The sequence below is a fragment of the Ambystoma mexicanum genome, chromosome 12 (assembly GCF_040938575.1).
Source record: "Ambystoma mexicanum isolate Mex_15411 chromosome 12, UKY_AmexF1_1, whole genome shotgun sequence".
Lineage (NCBI taxonomy): Eukaryota > Metazoa > Chordata > Amphibia > Caudata > Ambystomatidae > Ambystoma > Ambystoma mexicanum.
In genome coordinates, this window is record NC_090936.1 from 185,275,554 (window position 1) to 185,291,351 (window position 15,798).

At 46.5% G+C, this 15,798-nt stretch overlaps 1 protein-coding gene across 2 annotated transcripts in view; it reads right to left on the reverse strand.

The window, feature by feature from the left end:
- LOC138513424 (carbohydrate sulfotransferase 1-like) overlaps window positions 1–14,321 on the reverse strand; it is a 310,424-nt gene extending 296,103 nt beyond the window's left edge. Inside the window, exon 1 of one of the 2 annotated variants that reach the window (XM_069628268.1) lies at window positions 14,110–14,321. The gene's annotated coding sequence lies outside the window, so the exon portion shown is untranslated. The remainder of the gene's footprint in view (window positions 1–14,109) is intronic. The other variant, XM_069628267.1, reaches the window with a different exon arrangement.
- Between the last annotated feature and the right edge of the window lie 1,477 nt (window positions 14,322–15,798).

Genomic DNA, 15,798 nt, shown 5'->3' on the forward strand with positions numbered 1-15,798 from the left:
CTTCAAAATGAAGTACAATACCAAATGCATCACTATGAGGAATCACTCAGGTAGAACATGTATAAAGTAACACGCAATGGCAAAGGCAATAGGTTAGCCCTTTGTAGTTGTTCATTGACAACCAGATGAGCATAGCTATAATTAGTATGACCAATTAGTTGTGTACATATGTATGAAATAACAAGCATTAGGAAAGCCAATAGTGTTTCCCTTTTTAGTTGTGATATGACAAACAAATGTTGCTGCCAAGATTGTTATATACAGGGGAAACAATGCTCTTTTGATCACAATGAACAATAGATAAGAACTCAGATTTGACGGGAATCGATGAGCTTCTTACAATGGGGTCAGTTTGAAGGACATTCTGACCAGGTTGTTGAGGAGGGTAAATAGAACAGTCACTGGGGACAATACATTAGTAGACATACATAGCTTAAGGACAATGAGCATTGGACATTTTTAAGTGCAGGTAGGTGGTACGGCCAGCTGTGCTCGTGCTATGACCATGATGGGTGAAATGCTAGTGTAGAGGAAGTGAGGGAAAGAGCAGGTTAGAGGCGTGGGACACATCTTGGCTAGTAGGCAGATGAGAGGTAGGTAACTCAGAGACGAGGAGGTAGACTTTTAGTTTGGTTTTGAACAATTCCTTGTGGACTATTCCTTAGATGTCCGCGGGGAAGAGAATTCCATGCAAGTGGAGCAAGAAGAGAGAAAGAGTGGAAGAGAAAGGAAGAACAGGGAGGGTGAGGAGCTACAATGGTGGTTGAGGAGGCAGAGCAGAGATTACAAGAAGACTTACAGAGTTGAATATAGGAAGATAGATACAGAAGTGCCTTACCGTGGATAGATTTGTGAACCTGGAGAAGAAATTTAAATCTGACCCTGTTTTGCATCATCAACCATTCAGCCTGGTAATGGTACAAGGAAGTAGGTGTGAAGTGAGGGAGTTCTAAGAGATTCCTGATGGCAAAGTTAATGATCTTGTCCAGCGGACAGAAAGCATAGTTGGGGAGAGCAAAGAGGATGCTGGCACTGTAGTCCGGTTTAGAAGAGGCAAGAGTGGTTAAGAGATGCTTTGCAGTGTTGTAAGGAAGATATACTAGGACCAGTCACATATGTAACATTATAGGAAAGAGCAACCACCACTGGCCAAGCCAATAGTTTTGCTGATTGCAGTTATTCATTGACAAACAAATATTGATATCTTCAATTGCTAAGACCAATCAATCATTTGCGGGGCACTAGCGTTTGACATTGTTAATTGAAAAACAATGCTAGACATGTTTGGTATCCCAATGTTTTAAACACACCTTCATTACTTGCAGTTAATCTTTGTTACTCTGTTTCTTTCTTCACCATCCCAGCCCTCACTATCATTAGCTGAGTCTGCATGGTAATTTAACCCCTTCGACTTTCTGCAAGTGTTGATGAAGAACCAACTTTCAGCAGTACCATCTGTATTGTTTTGAAAGACACCTTCAGCTTCTTCTCGTGCATCAAAGCAGATGAGGCCCAGAGGCAGTAGGGAGGGTGGGGGGGCTGGGAGGAGGCAAACAGAATCTGAGTAATGCAGATTATTGGCAATTAACAGGGGCATCACCTCCTGCTCTTTTCTGGTGCAGCCCTTTCTATTAAGAGCACATAAATGGCATGCATGTATATATATATATATATATATATATATATATATATATATATATATATATATTATAAATGATATGGCACTCCTCACAAATATAATCAAAGCAAAGGCACAATAAGTTATGCATCCCTGTTTCTGACACGGTCCAAAGTGTTTATGTTAAAAGAAATAGGAACTGTGGGAGAGTCGGTCCTGAAAGGCCACGTCCTTGGAGGTGCTTGTGCTTAGTTCGTTTTGAATTTTTGGGTAGTGGGATGGGTGTCTGTCTAAAGTCGTAAAGGCTCTACTCCCCTCATCATACTAAAGACTAGGAGAGAAAGGAGAAGAGGAGGTAGCAAAGAAGAAATGACACTGGAAATGACAGGCAGGTTGTAACATAGCTCGAAACTCTCCAAAGCCAAAGCAATTGATTCACAAAGGCTTTCACGCATTTGCGTTTGCAAGATGGTGTTCCGCAGTAGATGAAATGTATACACACATGCCTTTGTGCATGCAGCCTCAGCACACCCACAAGGTGTGTGCTAGCAGTGGCAGACGCATCTCAGAGTGCATCCCTGTTGAAGGGTAGAACGGGGCGCGGACTGCTGCGGTTCCCGCCCTAGTTTTGCATGTGTGCCCTTTGGAGGTTGCCAGGCACAAGAGAACGTGCAATGCAGAGTTGTCATTTAAGGAAACACTCGTGTTCTTTTGTTCCGGCCTTTCGGTGCTGTATTTCAGAACTAGCGGAGTAGGGAGAACAATTGCCCAAGTTAAGACCTGATTCATGAGGTCATAACTTTGTTGGTGTTATGGGGCCCTCCCTTATCAGGGAGGGGGCTGCATGAGGAGTCCCTCCTCAAGTGACCTAATTTCAACCTGGCACACACCTGTCCAGAAATGATATTGTCAAGTAGAAGGCATGGGCTGCTGACGCCCTCTTCCTTCGTGGCCTGGTGCTGGCCGATGCCATTCATGTCATTCACCCGGATCCTTTTCGGTATATAGTCACACATAAACCACTAAGTAATATGTGTAGATCCACTAGATAGCTTGTAAATTGGCAGCATGATTTGCAAGACAAGTGGTTGCTGGATACCATCTAGTGTCTCAATGCCTCCGGGTTGTTTGTGTGCTTTACAAATTAAATGAATAAATATCTTATTTCAAGGATCTTAGCTTTGCTTTCTGCCTTATTGGGTGGCACTGAATTACTTTTCACAGAGAAAGATGTTTGGTGCGGCGGCTTGAATGCGCAAACCACAATCCCTGGCTACAGTCCGGGACATTTTTTTTCAAACTCATGTGTTGAGATATATCCATTTTAGAGCGCACGTCTGCTTGAATGTCCATAATTACTGTCAATAAGGCGAACGCTCCTTTTGTCGAAAATGTGACGGTGAGACATTTAATTAAATTGTGTCTGGCATTCCCTCTTTGCCTCTTTCTGACTCACACTTCAGTCAGATGTTGTTCTGGGCAGAGATCGGATTAAACCTTATTTCGTATTCATGCACATTTGTAATGCTGTTGAATCGTTCTGCACATTACCTAGGAATTTAAAGTAGCCACTGTTCAGCTAGTGTGCGTTTTGTGTTCCCTAGCCCAATCATATGTAATATAATGCAAGGCAAGCCTGTAAAAAATATCCTTATGATAAATTATTACCTGGTCATTTAAAGTAATAATAATGTATTTCTTATATAGCGCTAAACACCCATAGGTCTCAGAGTGCTCAAATAACAGAAGACATTATCATCCCACAGAGCGGTGCTCATTTTATCGATCTCAGAAGGATGAAAGCCTGAGTTGACCCTGCTCGGATTCAAACCTGCCACCGCAGGCTGAACACAGATATCAGGTGCGAGCGCTTACCGCACTGTGCTATCTGACCGGCAGTAACCACTGCTCAGCTAGTGTGCCTTCTCTGTTCCCCAACCCAATCACATGTCAATGAATTCAAGGCAGCTTGCATTGTACATTTAAAAGTCTGTTTATAATAAATGGCAGCCTGAAACATCTATATAAAGCCTGAACATAGTGTTCATATTGCAGGCTCGTTGTGACATCACACATGACCTGCAATAAGGAAATGCCATCAATCACAAGCGCTCTGTGATCAGTTATTACGCTTCAGCTGTGATGTCACAATACCTGCAGCTGCAGGCATCTGAAGGATTCCAGCTGTCACTGCAGCAGTTAATTAAAGCTGTGAAACGCTTTTCGAATTCCTTGCTTGCTGAGTCGTTTTCTGTGTCACTTTACAGCCATTAATTAACATGCAACAGTTTATGCTACAATGTTTAATTTGTGGACTGCTGGAGTTTTTGCACATGCGGGCAAGAATCTGCATGTTATTACTTATTTTAAAGCGCATTTTTTGATACTACCGCACATTAGGGGCTGCATTTGAATCCAAACATATTCTACATTGATTATATGGATCAGCAAATGGAAGATCTCTTACATTCCAAGAGACCAGGTGTAAAGGGAGGAACAGTGTGTGGCCATGTATTATAAGGAATACGGTACTCGCTACCGTACATAGAAAGGATATTGCAAGTCACCTTGGAGTTCCGTGACCGTCGGCCTCGTTCCTCTATGTGGTCAACAAACTCCCCGGGAGACTTGTAATCTCCTTACAACCTATGGCATGGGGTACGTTATCCCCTATATAATACATGGGTTCCTGCAATCTCTGTGTAAAGGACAGTATGTAATATACGTACTGCAAGCTTAGTCCTGTAATAAGATACGACATCCCCGTTACGGTTGATTTGTGTCGTCACACTGCCTGCTACGAAAGCCAGCCCACAATATGAAAGGCAGCTCTCGGGAGAATTATGGATGTCGCTAAAAGACTTATTTCAAACCATGACTAGCTGTGCAACCTCCACACGCGTGCCTTCCTTTTCCCAGTCGACTCACAGTAATCAGTGGGGGAAAATGAGGGAGCATTTATGGTAGTGTGTTTCTGTAGGTCACTCATGGAGATCAGAACGGAAGAGCAGGAATCCATCCACATGTAACTGCTTTATTGAAACCAAAGAATCCGTTTTGAAAAAACTTTTTTTAAACTGCCTAAAATATTTCTTTGCAACACATTGGCCCTATTACGTGTCCGGCGGTAGCCATGCCGGAAAAAACGGCAGGCTGCTGCCGGACCCGAAATACCATTCTGCCTCCGAGATTGCTGGAATCACCGGGGCATAACATCCCGGAGGTGGAATTCCGTAAATCCTCAATCCCATGGAGTCCAGTAGGACTCCATGGGGATGGGGACAATGGAAACACTGGTTCTGTCTATGACGGAGCCTGTGTTTCCATTCCCGCCTGCAGGCGGGTCGCGTTACTCCCGCCAGATCATACCTGGCAGGAGGCACACCTCCCACCTGCAGGACTCGGAATCAGCCAGTCCCGAAACAACAGTGGCGGTGGATTTACCGCCACCATTGTTTCCGGACTGGCTGGCTCATAATGAGGCCCATTTTATTTTCTTTGTATTTATTGGGTATTTATAATGCGACTATACAGCAGATGGTGTTTCCAGGCATAACAAGACGGGGGATGGAACAGATGGAGAATAACCGAAAACGGTCCTACTGGGCCTTGTGACAAGAAGTGCAAGGGAGTGTGGGGGAGTGGGGTGCCGGTCTGAGCAGAATGCCCTACAACTAAGGAGGGAAAGGAAGTGCAGGTCGGAGTGGATGTGCGAAGGTGCTGAGGAGCGGGGGAGGTGTCGGAAGGGGGGAAGAGGGCCCCTGGCCTAGGCGATTGTGAATGGGGAGGGCAGGTGGACACGTGCCAGGGGAATGCAGAGAATGCAGGAGAGTGAAGGTCCTCATGTAAGTGTGAGGAAGGGGTTGTAAGGGCTCAATAGGGTGCATGCCCAACCAGGCAGGTGCAGGGGAGGGAGCCCGGTAGGGCAAGTGCAAGTTAGGGGGAGTCAAGGGAGACTGAAGTGCTGCGGTAGACTGGGCGAGGAGGGCCTGGTGTCTGCATGAATCAGAAGGAACCAGACAGTCAGTCAAAAAGCAGCAGAGGGGGACATTAGCAGGGGAGGGGGAGAGGGAAAGAAGAAGAGAAAAGGATGGTCTTGAGAAGCTTCTGTAATTTAAGGAGATCCGGCTCAATTCTGAGAGGGGCAGAGAGGCCATTCCAGAGGGAGGCAGCAGTGGAAGAGCGAGATCTACCCCCTGCTCCCCCACTCTCTGCTTGGAAACGTGTCTGATCTGCAGAGAATTGGAGCTAGAACACCGAAGGGCTCTAGCACATTGTTTTTTAGATGTAATTTTTCCAACTCGAGAGATTAAACATTTATACCACATTACATCAACTGGGATATCTCTTGTATCAGAGCACATACAAAAGATCAATTATTCAAGGGGTGATGATGTGAGTGTGTATTATTACGGAATACATTACCCCCGACTGTACATTGGCAGGCCACCTGAGAGTTTCATGACCTTATGAATGGACCCGGGGTTTTACTAGGTCTGGAAAAGATCCGGGGCTACTCTCATTTTGGGACTGTTGGGACTGGGGGCTAGCTAGCCGTTTTGGTAGTAACCCCTGAGCTTCTAACCGGGGCTACAACTAAAAGACCTGGGGCTATAGCCCCCTCAGCCCCCCCTAGCATGGCCTCTGGAAGAGACTCACCCTTGGGCCATGCTCATCTATCTGGTCGGGGAGCTCCTCAGTGACTTGCAATATCCGTATAACGTACAGTATATGGTACTTTATCCACTATATAATGTATGCTACTGGGGAACAGACCTTTCTGTTTACGTAGTTGTGTATCCCCATTGCAGACATTCCATCATTTATATATATGACAGTACATTTACAAGTTGTACTGTGTATAAAGGTTAATATTGTAAGTGTTTATGCACATTTGTATGGGTTTAAGAAGCAGGGCATAATGCTATCAAAGCAAGACATCTTCCTTTATGTATTGGTTTGCCTGCTTGTAAAGCACTAAAGGCATATCTAAGTCACTATGTCCTGATTTAACCCAATCAATGGTCAAGTTTGCACATCAAATGTTTCGATCATTTTTGGCAGAAGTCATGAGGGACTATTACATTAGCTGCGAACAGCCTATGTCATACCCAATTACATGCAGAGCTGCAAGGTTGTCTAGGATATCCAGAAGTCTTGGACTAGTCGCCGGACGTATAATGTCATTTTCTTCCATGGCTCCCAGGACCACAAACCTAATTGCTTCAAAGTGTGAGAATAGAGTCTATTGAGAACTGAATGATGGCATGAGTTCAACAGTCAATATTTCACTGCTTTCCTGAAGGCCAGGGCTTCTGAGAGGTGATGCTCCAACTTTGTGAGAGCATTCCAGAGCCCGGGGGTATGGATGGAGACTCTTGACTCACTCCTGGATTTTTTATATAACTGGTGCTTCTACTACCATCACTTTTAGCAAACGTTGCCTTGTAGACCTCATGAATGCAACCAGAGAATAGAGATAGATTTTGGCTGACAAGTAGGGGGTGTAGCCATGAAGTCACCTAAGCAGCAAGCAAAAGATGTCAAAGGTAAGGCCGGAGGGACAAGCGGCCATTAGCAGGGTACAAGTCGAGGGACCACGAAGGTGGACGTCGTCGGACCACTCTTTTGAGAGGACGGATGGCCATCCACCTCCCCTGCAGTGTGTTTAAGAAATGTAAACATTTTTTTTTAAATCACTCCATCTACTTGAACTTGGCGATGCAACTGCCGGGATTCGAACCCAGATCGAGTTGGCGTGAGACAACACACTTAGGCACTCCGCCACGGCCCCAGGAATCGCATATTACGGACTGCGAAAATATCTTGTACTGTCATTCTGCCCTACAGGAAGCCTTATTAGTCAGCCAGCAATTTAACAAGAAAATATGCTCTCTGTGAAGGACAAGTTGAATACAATTTGCATATGTTGCTTAACGATATGTTTGCGTCATGTGATGTCGTTTCCCAATGCTTGCCTCAGAGTCCAACCACTTTTCTTAGGACTCCAGCCCTGGAAGACTGCCTAGGTGGAGTAATAGAGCCTCTGTTGCAAGGGGCCAAACACCAATTGAACCCCGGTGTTTTGCTCCGACTTCATTCCCTGGATTTGGAGTGCTGGCATGCCAGAGGGGAGAGAGTTTGTGTAATCCTGGGTTGATTAGCAGTGCTGTGTTTTTGCAATGCTGGTGTGCCATTTTGCACACCCTGTCCAAATATAGAGCCTCATTACATGTTTGCCAGTGCAGTGTTAACGTGGCGGTAATACCGTTTACTGGCACGTTACCCGCCTGCAAAGTACAAGTTTGTAGGTGGAGTAGCCGGATTAACCCACAGCTGCGAGCAGCTGGTAATTTTGGCACCCCACAACCAAAAAATGGCAGTAATACCAGCAAGTCCCCCCATGGAGTCCAGAGTGAGTGGTGGTAACAGTAATTCCGATCTCACACTCCAGACAGTCCACAGGGACACCAAAGTTCTGCGATGAATGGGCCAATATTACAATAGTGCAATTGAAGGGCCGCCGCTGAGTTGGTTTTAGAAATGGTGTGTTTTGGAAGCTGCTGGTGAGTCCAGCCATTGAAAGATCCAGCAAAATTCCGGACACAAAGTGAAATTGACACGTTCCTTTGGTTTTGGCCCTATTTCTTTAATAGGGCCCTGGAGGTCAATGCTATTGCTGCAGTGTGAATTCGTTTGTATTTTGCCACAAAACTATGCAACTTGAACTCTACAGCTGCCAACGACATAGGCCACACGTAATTTGATGGAATTAAAGAGAGAGTAAGAAAAATGCAAGCGGCCGACTGGTTTGGCCGGCAGAACCAAGAACAGGCGGAAATGCGGTTGCTCTACTGCCATAACCACACAAACCATCACGTGGAGAAGAGTTAATGGCTGTCCAAACATTTGTCCTGTAACCCAGCTGTCTGAGTGGACGGTGGTGGTCTGTCAGGCAAATTGTGCCAACGCACAAGGCTGTTTCGAAGATACCCCAATATAAATGCCGGGAAGTGTAGCCCCGAAATTGCACTGACTCCTAAATAAATTTTGCATTTTTTAACCAACTTCTGCACACTTTGGTGAAAATGCGCTTTACTGGTAAAACTGTGCGCTTGTTTACTAATTCATGTAATTATTTGCGCCGAAAAACGGGGATTTGTGCGCCATTGTGCCCGCAAATCCCCATTTGCTAAACAGGGATTTGCGTGCAGAATGGCGCACAAATCCCCGTTTTTCGGCGTAAATAATTCTATGAATCATCACCGTTTTTCCCAACACTGCAACCCACAAAGAGTGCTGGTGGGGGTTTCACTGGTACTGCCTCTGGCAAATCGAAGCTCTCACTCATGTTTCTGAGCTCGAATTGCTGCTTTCTTCTGCCATAAGTGCGCACGCCCTATGGAAAGAACTGCGCTTGCGCTACGGAAAAGCAATGCGATCCCACTCTAAATGACATATGTTTTGACTCGTTCCTGGCGCAGGGTCAACGCCGATGGCCACTGGCGTGCTTCAATATTTTATTGGCGAGAATGGGAAATCCCAATGCAAGTGCAAAATCACGGCCTCGGGTGGGGGTGGGGGTAGGGGTTGGGGCGTAGAGTAGATGTGAAATCCTCCCTCCCCTTCTCTTCAGTGTGTATTGTGTGTTATTGCTACACATGAGGCTTATGAGTAGGCTTCACAATCACACTACCTTTCGTGGTATTGAGAAGAGCGAGTGTACAACCCGACAGGAAGAGTCCTTTAGCCCGCCCAGACTCAATATCCACAAGGTGTATGCCGTTTACTTGCGCGCCTTTGTCCTCCATATTGGATCCGGTGCTTAAGGTGCAGAAATGCGCAGGCTCGTTAATCCTGGAAGCTGGAGGGCGCTTCAGGGGAAACAGAATCCCTTTTGGATCTGAACATGGTTTACATCTTTTGCTGATTTTCTTTGTTTTTAAGAATGTTGATGAATCTTTAAGCACGAGATGATAAGGATCCAATGTTTGTAAACGGACCTCCTTGGTCAGGGTGTGAAGGACGTCTTCACACGGGTTGGGTCTATTGGACCTTAAACATTTGACGTAGACCGAATCACATTTAATCACATTTATTTGACCTTTTTTTCCATCAAAAATGCGGGGGGAGACCCCAAACCTCTCCCCACTTACCCTAAACCTGATCTATACCCTCACCCACCCCAATATATATATATTTAATTAAATTTGACCAAAAAAAAGGTCATAAGAATTCGAGCAAATGTTTTAGGTCAAATGTTTTTAGGTCAATTGTGCTAATACCCTTCACACAGGTGGTGGGCACCGACTGCTGCTCTGCCTGGGGTAGAGGAAGAGTGATTCTAAGGCTTAAACTAAATCCGTTGGACCAATCCCATTGGAAATGGGTTTAGTATTGTATCAGAGCTGCCATCCTTGCACTTGATCTCCAGTAAAGAGACGGATCCCAGTCTCTTGGAGATTATGGAATGCCCGCAGAAAACGCTATTGCTTAACATACATTAACAATCGTAGGTAATGCCAACAGTTTGGGATTTAGTGTAGGCATGGGATGGGAAAGGCATTTTCCAGGCACTGCTATAGTGGTATTAACTGGCCATCAATGGTCGCAGCTGCAAAATGGTGCGACTACCTTGGCATATAATAGCAATGCCTTTCAAATGCCTAAAACTTATGCATAAGCCAAAACTGCTGGCTTTGCCAATGCTTGATTTTAACAGGGCTTCAGTGAAGAACAGCTATGGTCTTATAAATTGACTGACTGAAGGCAGACCTGGTTAAGACATTGTTATTACACCAGTAGATGTTTACCTCTTCCCCTTCCCCATCTTGCCCCCTTTAAATCCCTTTACCACTCTGCCATCCGCACCCTCTGTCTTCTCTCTCGCCACGACTCCATCGCCAACTCACTTTCTTCCCTAGCATGGCTCCCTTTCCACTCCCAAGTTAAATTTCACTTCCTTTGTCTTGTTTTTAAATCTTTTTACGACCCTGCTCCTCCTTACCTCTTCTCTCTCCTCTCATTCTACACCACCTCTGGCTCCCTTTGTTCTGCTGAGCTCTTCTTACTTTCTGTTCCCCCACCACCTTGTGCCTCTTCTCGTTTCCATTCCTTGACCCCTTACACTGGATCTCCCTACCTCTTTCTATCTGCTCCTCCCCCACCCATTCTTCCTATTCTGCTTCATTCCCCTCCCTGACACCCTTCCCTCTCTCTCCTTCTCCCTCCTTCTAGTACCCTTCTCCCTGTTCTCTTTCCCTTTACCTTTTCCCATCTCTCCTAAGATCTCCTCTCTTCCTGTTGCTCACTTTACTCACTACTCTTTCTTTCTCTTCCTTCCTTCCGCACCCCCCCACCCCCCTCGCCTCTCCTTTTATATATCCAAATGGTTCTACATGCTGATTTTATGGCTTGATTCATGTATACGGTTATTGCTTCTACTGTTCCATGTTTCATGTGTTTTTGTTGTTAACTGTAAAGCGCCTTGGATTAAGGCGCTATATAAAACAATAAATACAAATACAAATACAGCTCTAGTTAAGCCATTAACTCTCAGAAGACTTCTTTGAAAAACCTAGGCAAGCATTTCGAGCACAATGGTTGATGGTAATGCTTGGTAAAGGTGGGGCTCAAAGAGATCCTAGGAGGATTTGTTTTGGGCAGGGAGGGGAGAAGAGGGGCAGGAAGTGGGTGTGAATGGTCATAGGGATTAGCATGGCCATGGGCAGTCAATCGGTGGGTAAATAACCAAACAACACCTGCAAGCTTTGGGTCCCTCCTCATATGCCATTCCCTAGGTCTACTCTATTTCAATATTTATGGCTTGTAGGTGGCGTGAATGCCACCTATTAGCCAAAAATATTAAAAAAAAAAAAAAACAAAGCCATGGGTCAGCGCCTGATAAGTAAACCGCATCAATACATTTTGCAGAACCGGTGCCTGCCATGTGCAGTTACATTACACAATGATCATTTATAAAACAGGGTTATCAATAAGAAATCTCTAGGGTTTTGGCGGTACCCATTGATTTCATTGCAAAATATTCACCAAAAACATTTTTCAGTGCAGAATATTCAATGAGTAGAAATACACTGACAATATATAATTAAAAAAGGTACAGAGAATATGTTTGGGGAAGGGGATTTTTTTTATATGTTGGTGGGGGTAGGGTTTTGGGTTAGTGGGGAAGTGTAAGGCTTGCGAGCTACCGGCTCAATATAAATAAATAAAGAAATAAAAAGAGGTCCCGACCGCATTGCTTTTTATCAGCCTAACAAATTGATATTGCACATGAGAACACAAATCTTGTGTATCTGAACACAGCACATTCATGTTACGGCACAAGGTGCCGGTTTCGTAGAATAAGCGTGCATGGCTCATGTGTCATGCCTTCGGTTTGAATGCATGGTAAAGTGGAACGTTTTCTGCAGGCAATCCACACTCGCAGCGGCGGCGAGGGAACTGGGAGAGTGGCTCGGCAATCGGAATGAATAATGCATAGACACACTGTGAATGTTATATTATATATCATTCAGAGTTCAGCGCTTAAGGAGGGGTGGAGCTCGGAAACGAGGAATGCTGTGCTTCCCCGACTACTTCCATTGACTCCCAAGGAAAGGAGAACACTGAAGTTTTAGTCTTAGGAAAATGGTAGTCTGATGCCTGTGGTTTCAGTCCATTCTAGACCTCTCCACCCCAACGCTGCAGAAGACGAGGCCTAGCGCATGATAGACTGGTGTGTGTACGCCACGTCTACGCTGCCTCTGCTCTTTGGTTTACCACACTAATGGAAGTGGTAGTCTAGGTCAATTTCAGTTCAGCAAAGTTGCCTTGGACAGCTGGTACCAATGATTAGGAGAAGACAAGCCCGGGACTACAAAAGTATTGTGCCAACGACATGGAGTTGTCTGGTCACCCACAAGTCTGGCCACACTGATTGAGCGTGTGTCAGTCCTGCGTGACCAGCGATGCTCGAGTTCTCGCCAGACCCTACATGTCGTAACAGCAGGATCTAATGAGCACTGAGCACCAGCTATGTGGAGCTCACTCCCAGACTATCTTCGGAATGTGAGTGATCATCTCGGCTTTCGGAAAGCCTTGAAGACACACCGTTTATGTTCTTATCTCGGTTTTTCTGTTGTTAGAGTGTTTCTTTCTCGCGTGCTGTTTCTAGCGCCTAGATGCCTTCGGGCCAAAGTCTTTGCGCTTAATAAATATTAATACATTCCATTACATTACTTCGCTTAACACATCATGATAAGGTAACAGAAAAGCAAAACTTCCCTGATGTTTTAATCAAAGATCGGGTGCTGTTCCCCACTCTCACTGATAGTTGACTGTGAAAGTTGAGGGCGTTGAGAGGTCTAGTTTACAATGTGAGCTCCACAAACGATCCCCCTGACTGACTAATGCCTGTAGCTCAACAACGTATTAACTCACGCACGACTTAAGGCATTAAGGCATTAACACATCTGTGCACTACCTTATTAACTGATCCACTTACACACTCACGCACACACCCAATTACTCACTGCCTGGGCTACTCAACCACTCACACACTCATCTACTCACACATTCATCCACTCGCACACTCACTCACCTACTCATCCACACACCCACTCATCCTCTCACTCACACAGTCAGTCAGTCCCCCACTTACCCACCCGCCCACTCACTCACTCACAAATCCACTGAGCCATTCACTCACTAGCTCGCTCATGCACCCCTCATCCAATCACTCTCAACCACTCGCCCACCCACTCACTCCAACGCTCACCGGGTCAATCCCAAACTCGCTCACTCCCCCACCCACTCACATATCCACTCACCCATTCACTCAATGGCTCACTCCCTCACTAGACTTGTTACAGAACATGGTTACACCAGACTTGGCCATCCAACATGAACATTTTAAACACATTGATTACAATCACACCTGTGGCTGGACTAGAAATTCAAGTACATTAAGGTTTGATTAAAAAAAAGCACATACGCTCTATTGGACCATATATTACACTACATATTCATGCATTTATATGTGCATTGATGGTAAACAACAGAGCTATATTGTACAATACGGTACATGATGTGTGCAACCCATGTGGCTGCATGTGTCCACCAGGTAGACTTCACATGTAACCCTGCATTCGTTTCCTAAGGCATACACTATAGTGAAAGGCACTGTATGAAGAATAATTGTAAGGCACGAGATGTGTACTGCCGCAGTGTGTTATGACAGGAAAGGGGCCAGGGGGGTGTCCACATTGCTGATAATGTAACTGAATGGCTAGGATGCAATGCAGAGGAATGAATGCATGCCTAATCGCCGAACCCGCTTTCATAGAGCGCAGACCCAGGGCAATGCCCGCGCCCGCCCACCGCCGCCGATGCCTGCACACGCCAGCGGGGATGCCGGCAGCCCGTGCTGCGGGCTCCCCCGCGCGCCCGGATGCTGGTCAGGACAGCGCGAGAAAGGGCATGCTCCCTACCTCGGTGCCCGCGCCTGCATGTCTGTGGCACCCCCTCGCACCAGCCCTCTGGCCGCTCGGCTCCTGCTACGGGTCTGCATCGCTGTCTCCCCACCGCGAGGGCGAGGGATGACTCTGGCATTTAAATACTGCTCCTCTCCAGGAAGCTCCGCGGCTCAGCCAATGGAAGGAGACCAGACTTAATGTGTGATACCGAGGAGGAGAACGGGCACTGTCCAACCTGCGCGCCCCGTAATTGCACACTCTCTGCTCTCCCGTCACGCTGATTAAACGCAAAGGGCACGCGCTCCTTTTCTAGGAATGCAGGCGGCTGTAGCGTGAATCTATTTGCCGGGGCTCACAACAATGTCGGGGCCGGAGAAAATAACATAATGCCACATACAGAATGCATAAAGTCACCAGTCACACATCTGTGGTTTGCACTTCCAAGAAACGTGCGCCTGCTTCTAGTTCACAATGTTGTGGGTACATCAGCCAGCAGCAGAGGACTAGGGTGGATGGAGTGGACGAGTTTATTCAGGCCGACCTTTCAGAGCAAAGGTATGCCAGTGGGCAGTGCCCGCCCAGAACCACGGACGTCAATTCACCAAAATGCCAGGGGCAGTGGAAGTGGCATTGTACATCCGCTGACATCCTAGGAAGTGACATCACCAGAACCTTGACCCTGATGACATCACAGGAAGTTATGAAACGTCGCCAAGCCCGCTAGACTCACAAAATCTTATATACATATCAAACACCAGCAAAGTTATGGCAGGTTTAAAAGGCCTGAAGAAAAACAAAACACTTCCATCTGAAATGTGAAAGCAGAATTAGCCATTTTGGCAGTCTCACACAGAACAGCGCCACCCAGAAGCCATCACTGGAAGTTCACACTCAGTTCAGAGCCACAATGGTAATGTGCTATGTGTGGCGTGGGTGAAGTGGCTCATTGTGCATTCACATTTCAGGTGGAAGGTGTTATGTCAAGCCTTTTAAACTCACCACAACTTTACTGGTGTTTGTTCAACATCCCCCAGTGCTCAAAACACAAGGATTATTCTTCAAACTATACCTCGATGATGGTCCATTCCCTATTAGTACCCGGCGAGGGCGCAATCAGAATGAAAGAGCCATTCTGATTGGCCCTTGCTGAGTCGTTACCAGGCCGGGAATCCCTCTGTCGGGATTCCACGTCCTTTGTCTCCGGCGGGGGGTGTGGCAGCCCCTCAGCCAATGAAGAGGCTCGAAGCAGGGCCATCCCCGCTCCGAGCCTCCCCAAGGCTGAGAGGCTACCTTCGCCCCCCGCCGGGGACAGAGTTACGTTTTTTTTTCTTCCCTTCCCTCCCTCCTCCCACCTCCCTGCCCTCCCCCGCCCCATTTACCTTCTATGCCTTGGTCCCCGGCGGGGGACGATGAAAGCCTCCAGCCGTGTGAAGACTCGGAGCAGGACCATCCCCACTCTGAGCCTCCACACGGCTGGAGACTTCCATCGTCCACTGCCGGGGACCCAGGTACGTTTTTTTTTTTCTTTTTTTTTTTTTCCCTTTCCCCTCCCTTCCGCCCTCCCAACCCCACTTACCTTTTTTTTTTCGGAAGCGGATGCGCTGGAAACGCTTCTGTTTCCAGCGCGTCCGCTCCCGCTCCCGATGGCCGCCATGGAAAGGGAAAACGGACTTCGTTTTCCCTTTCCATGGCTGCCAATTTCTT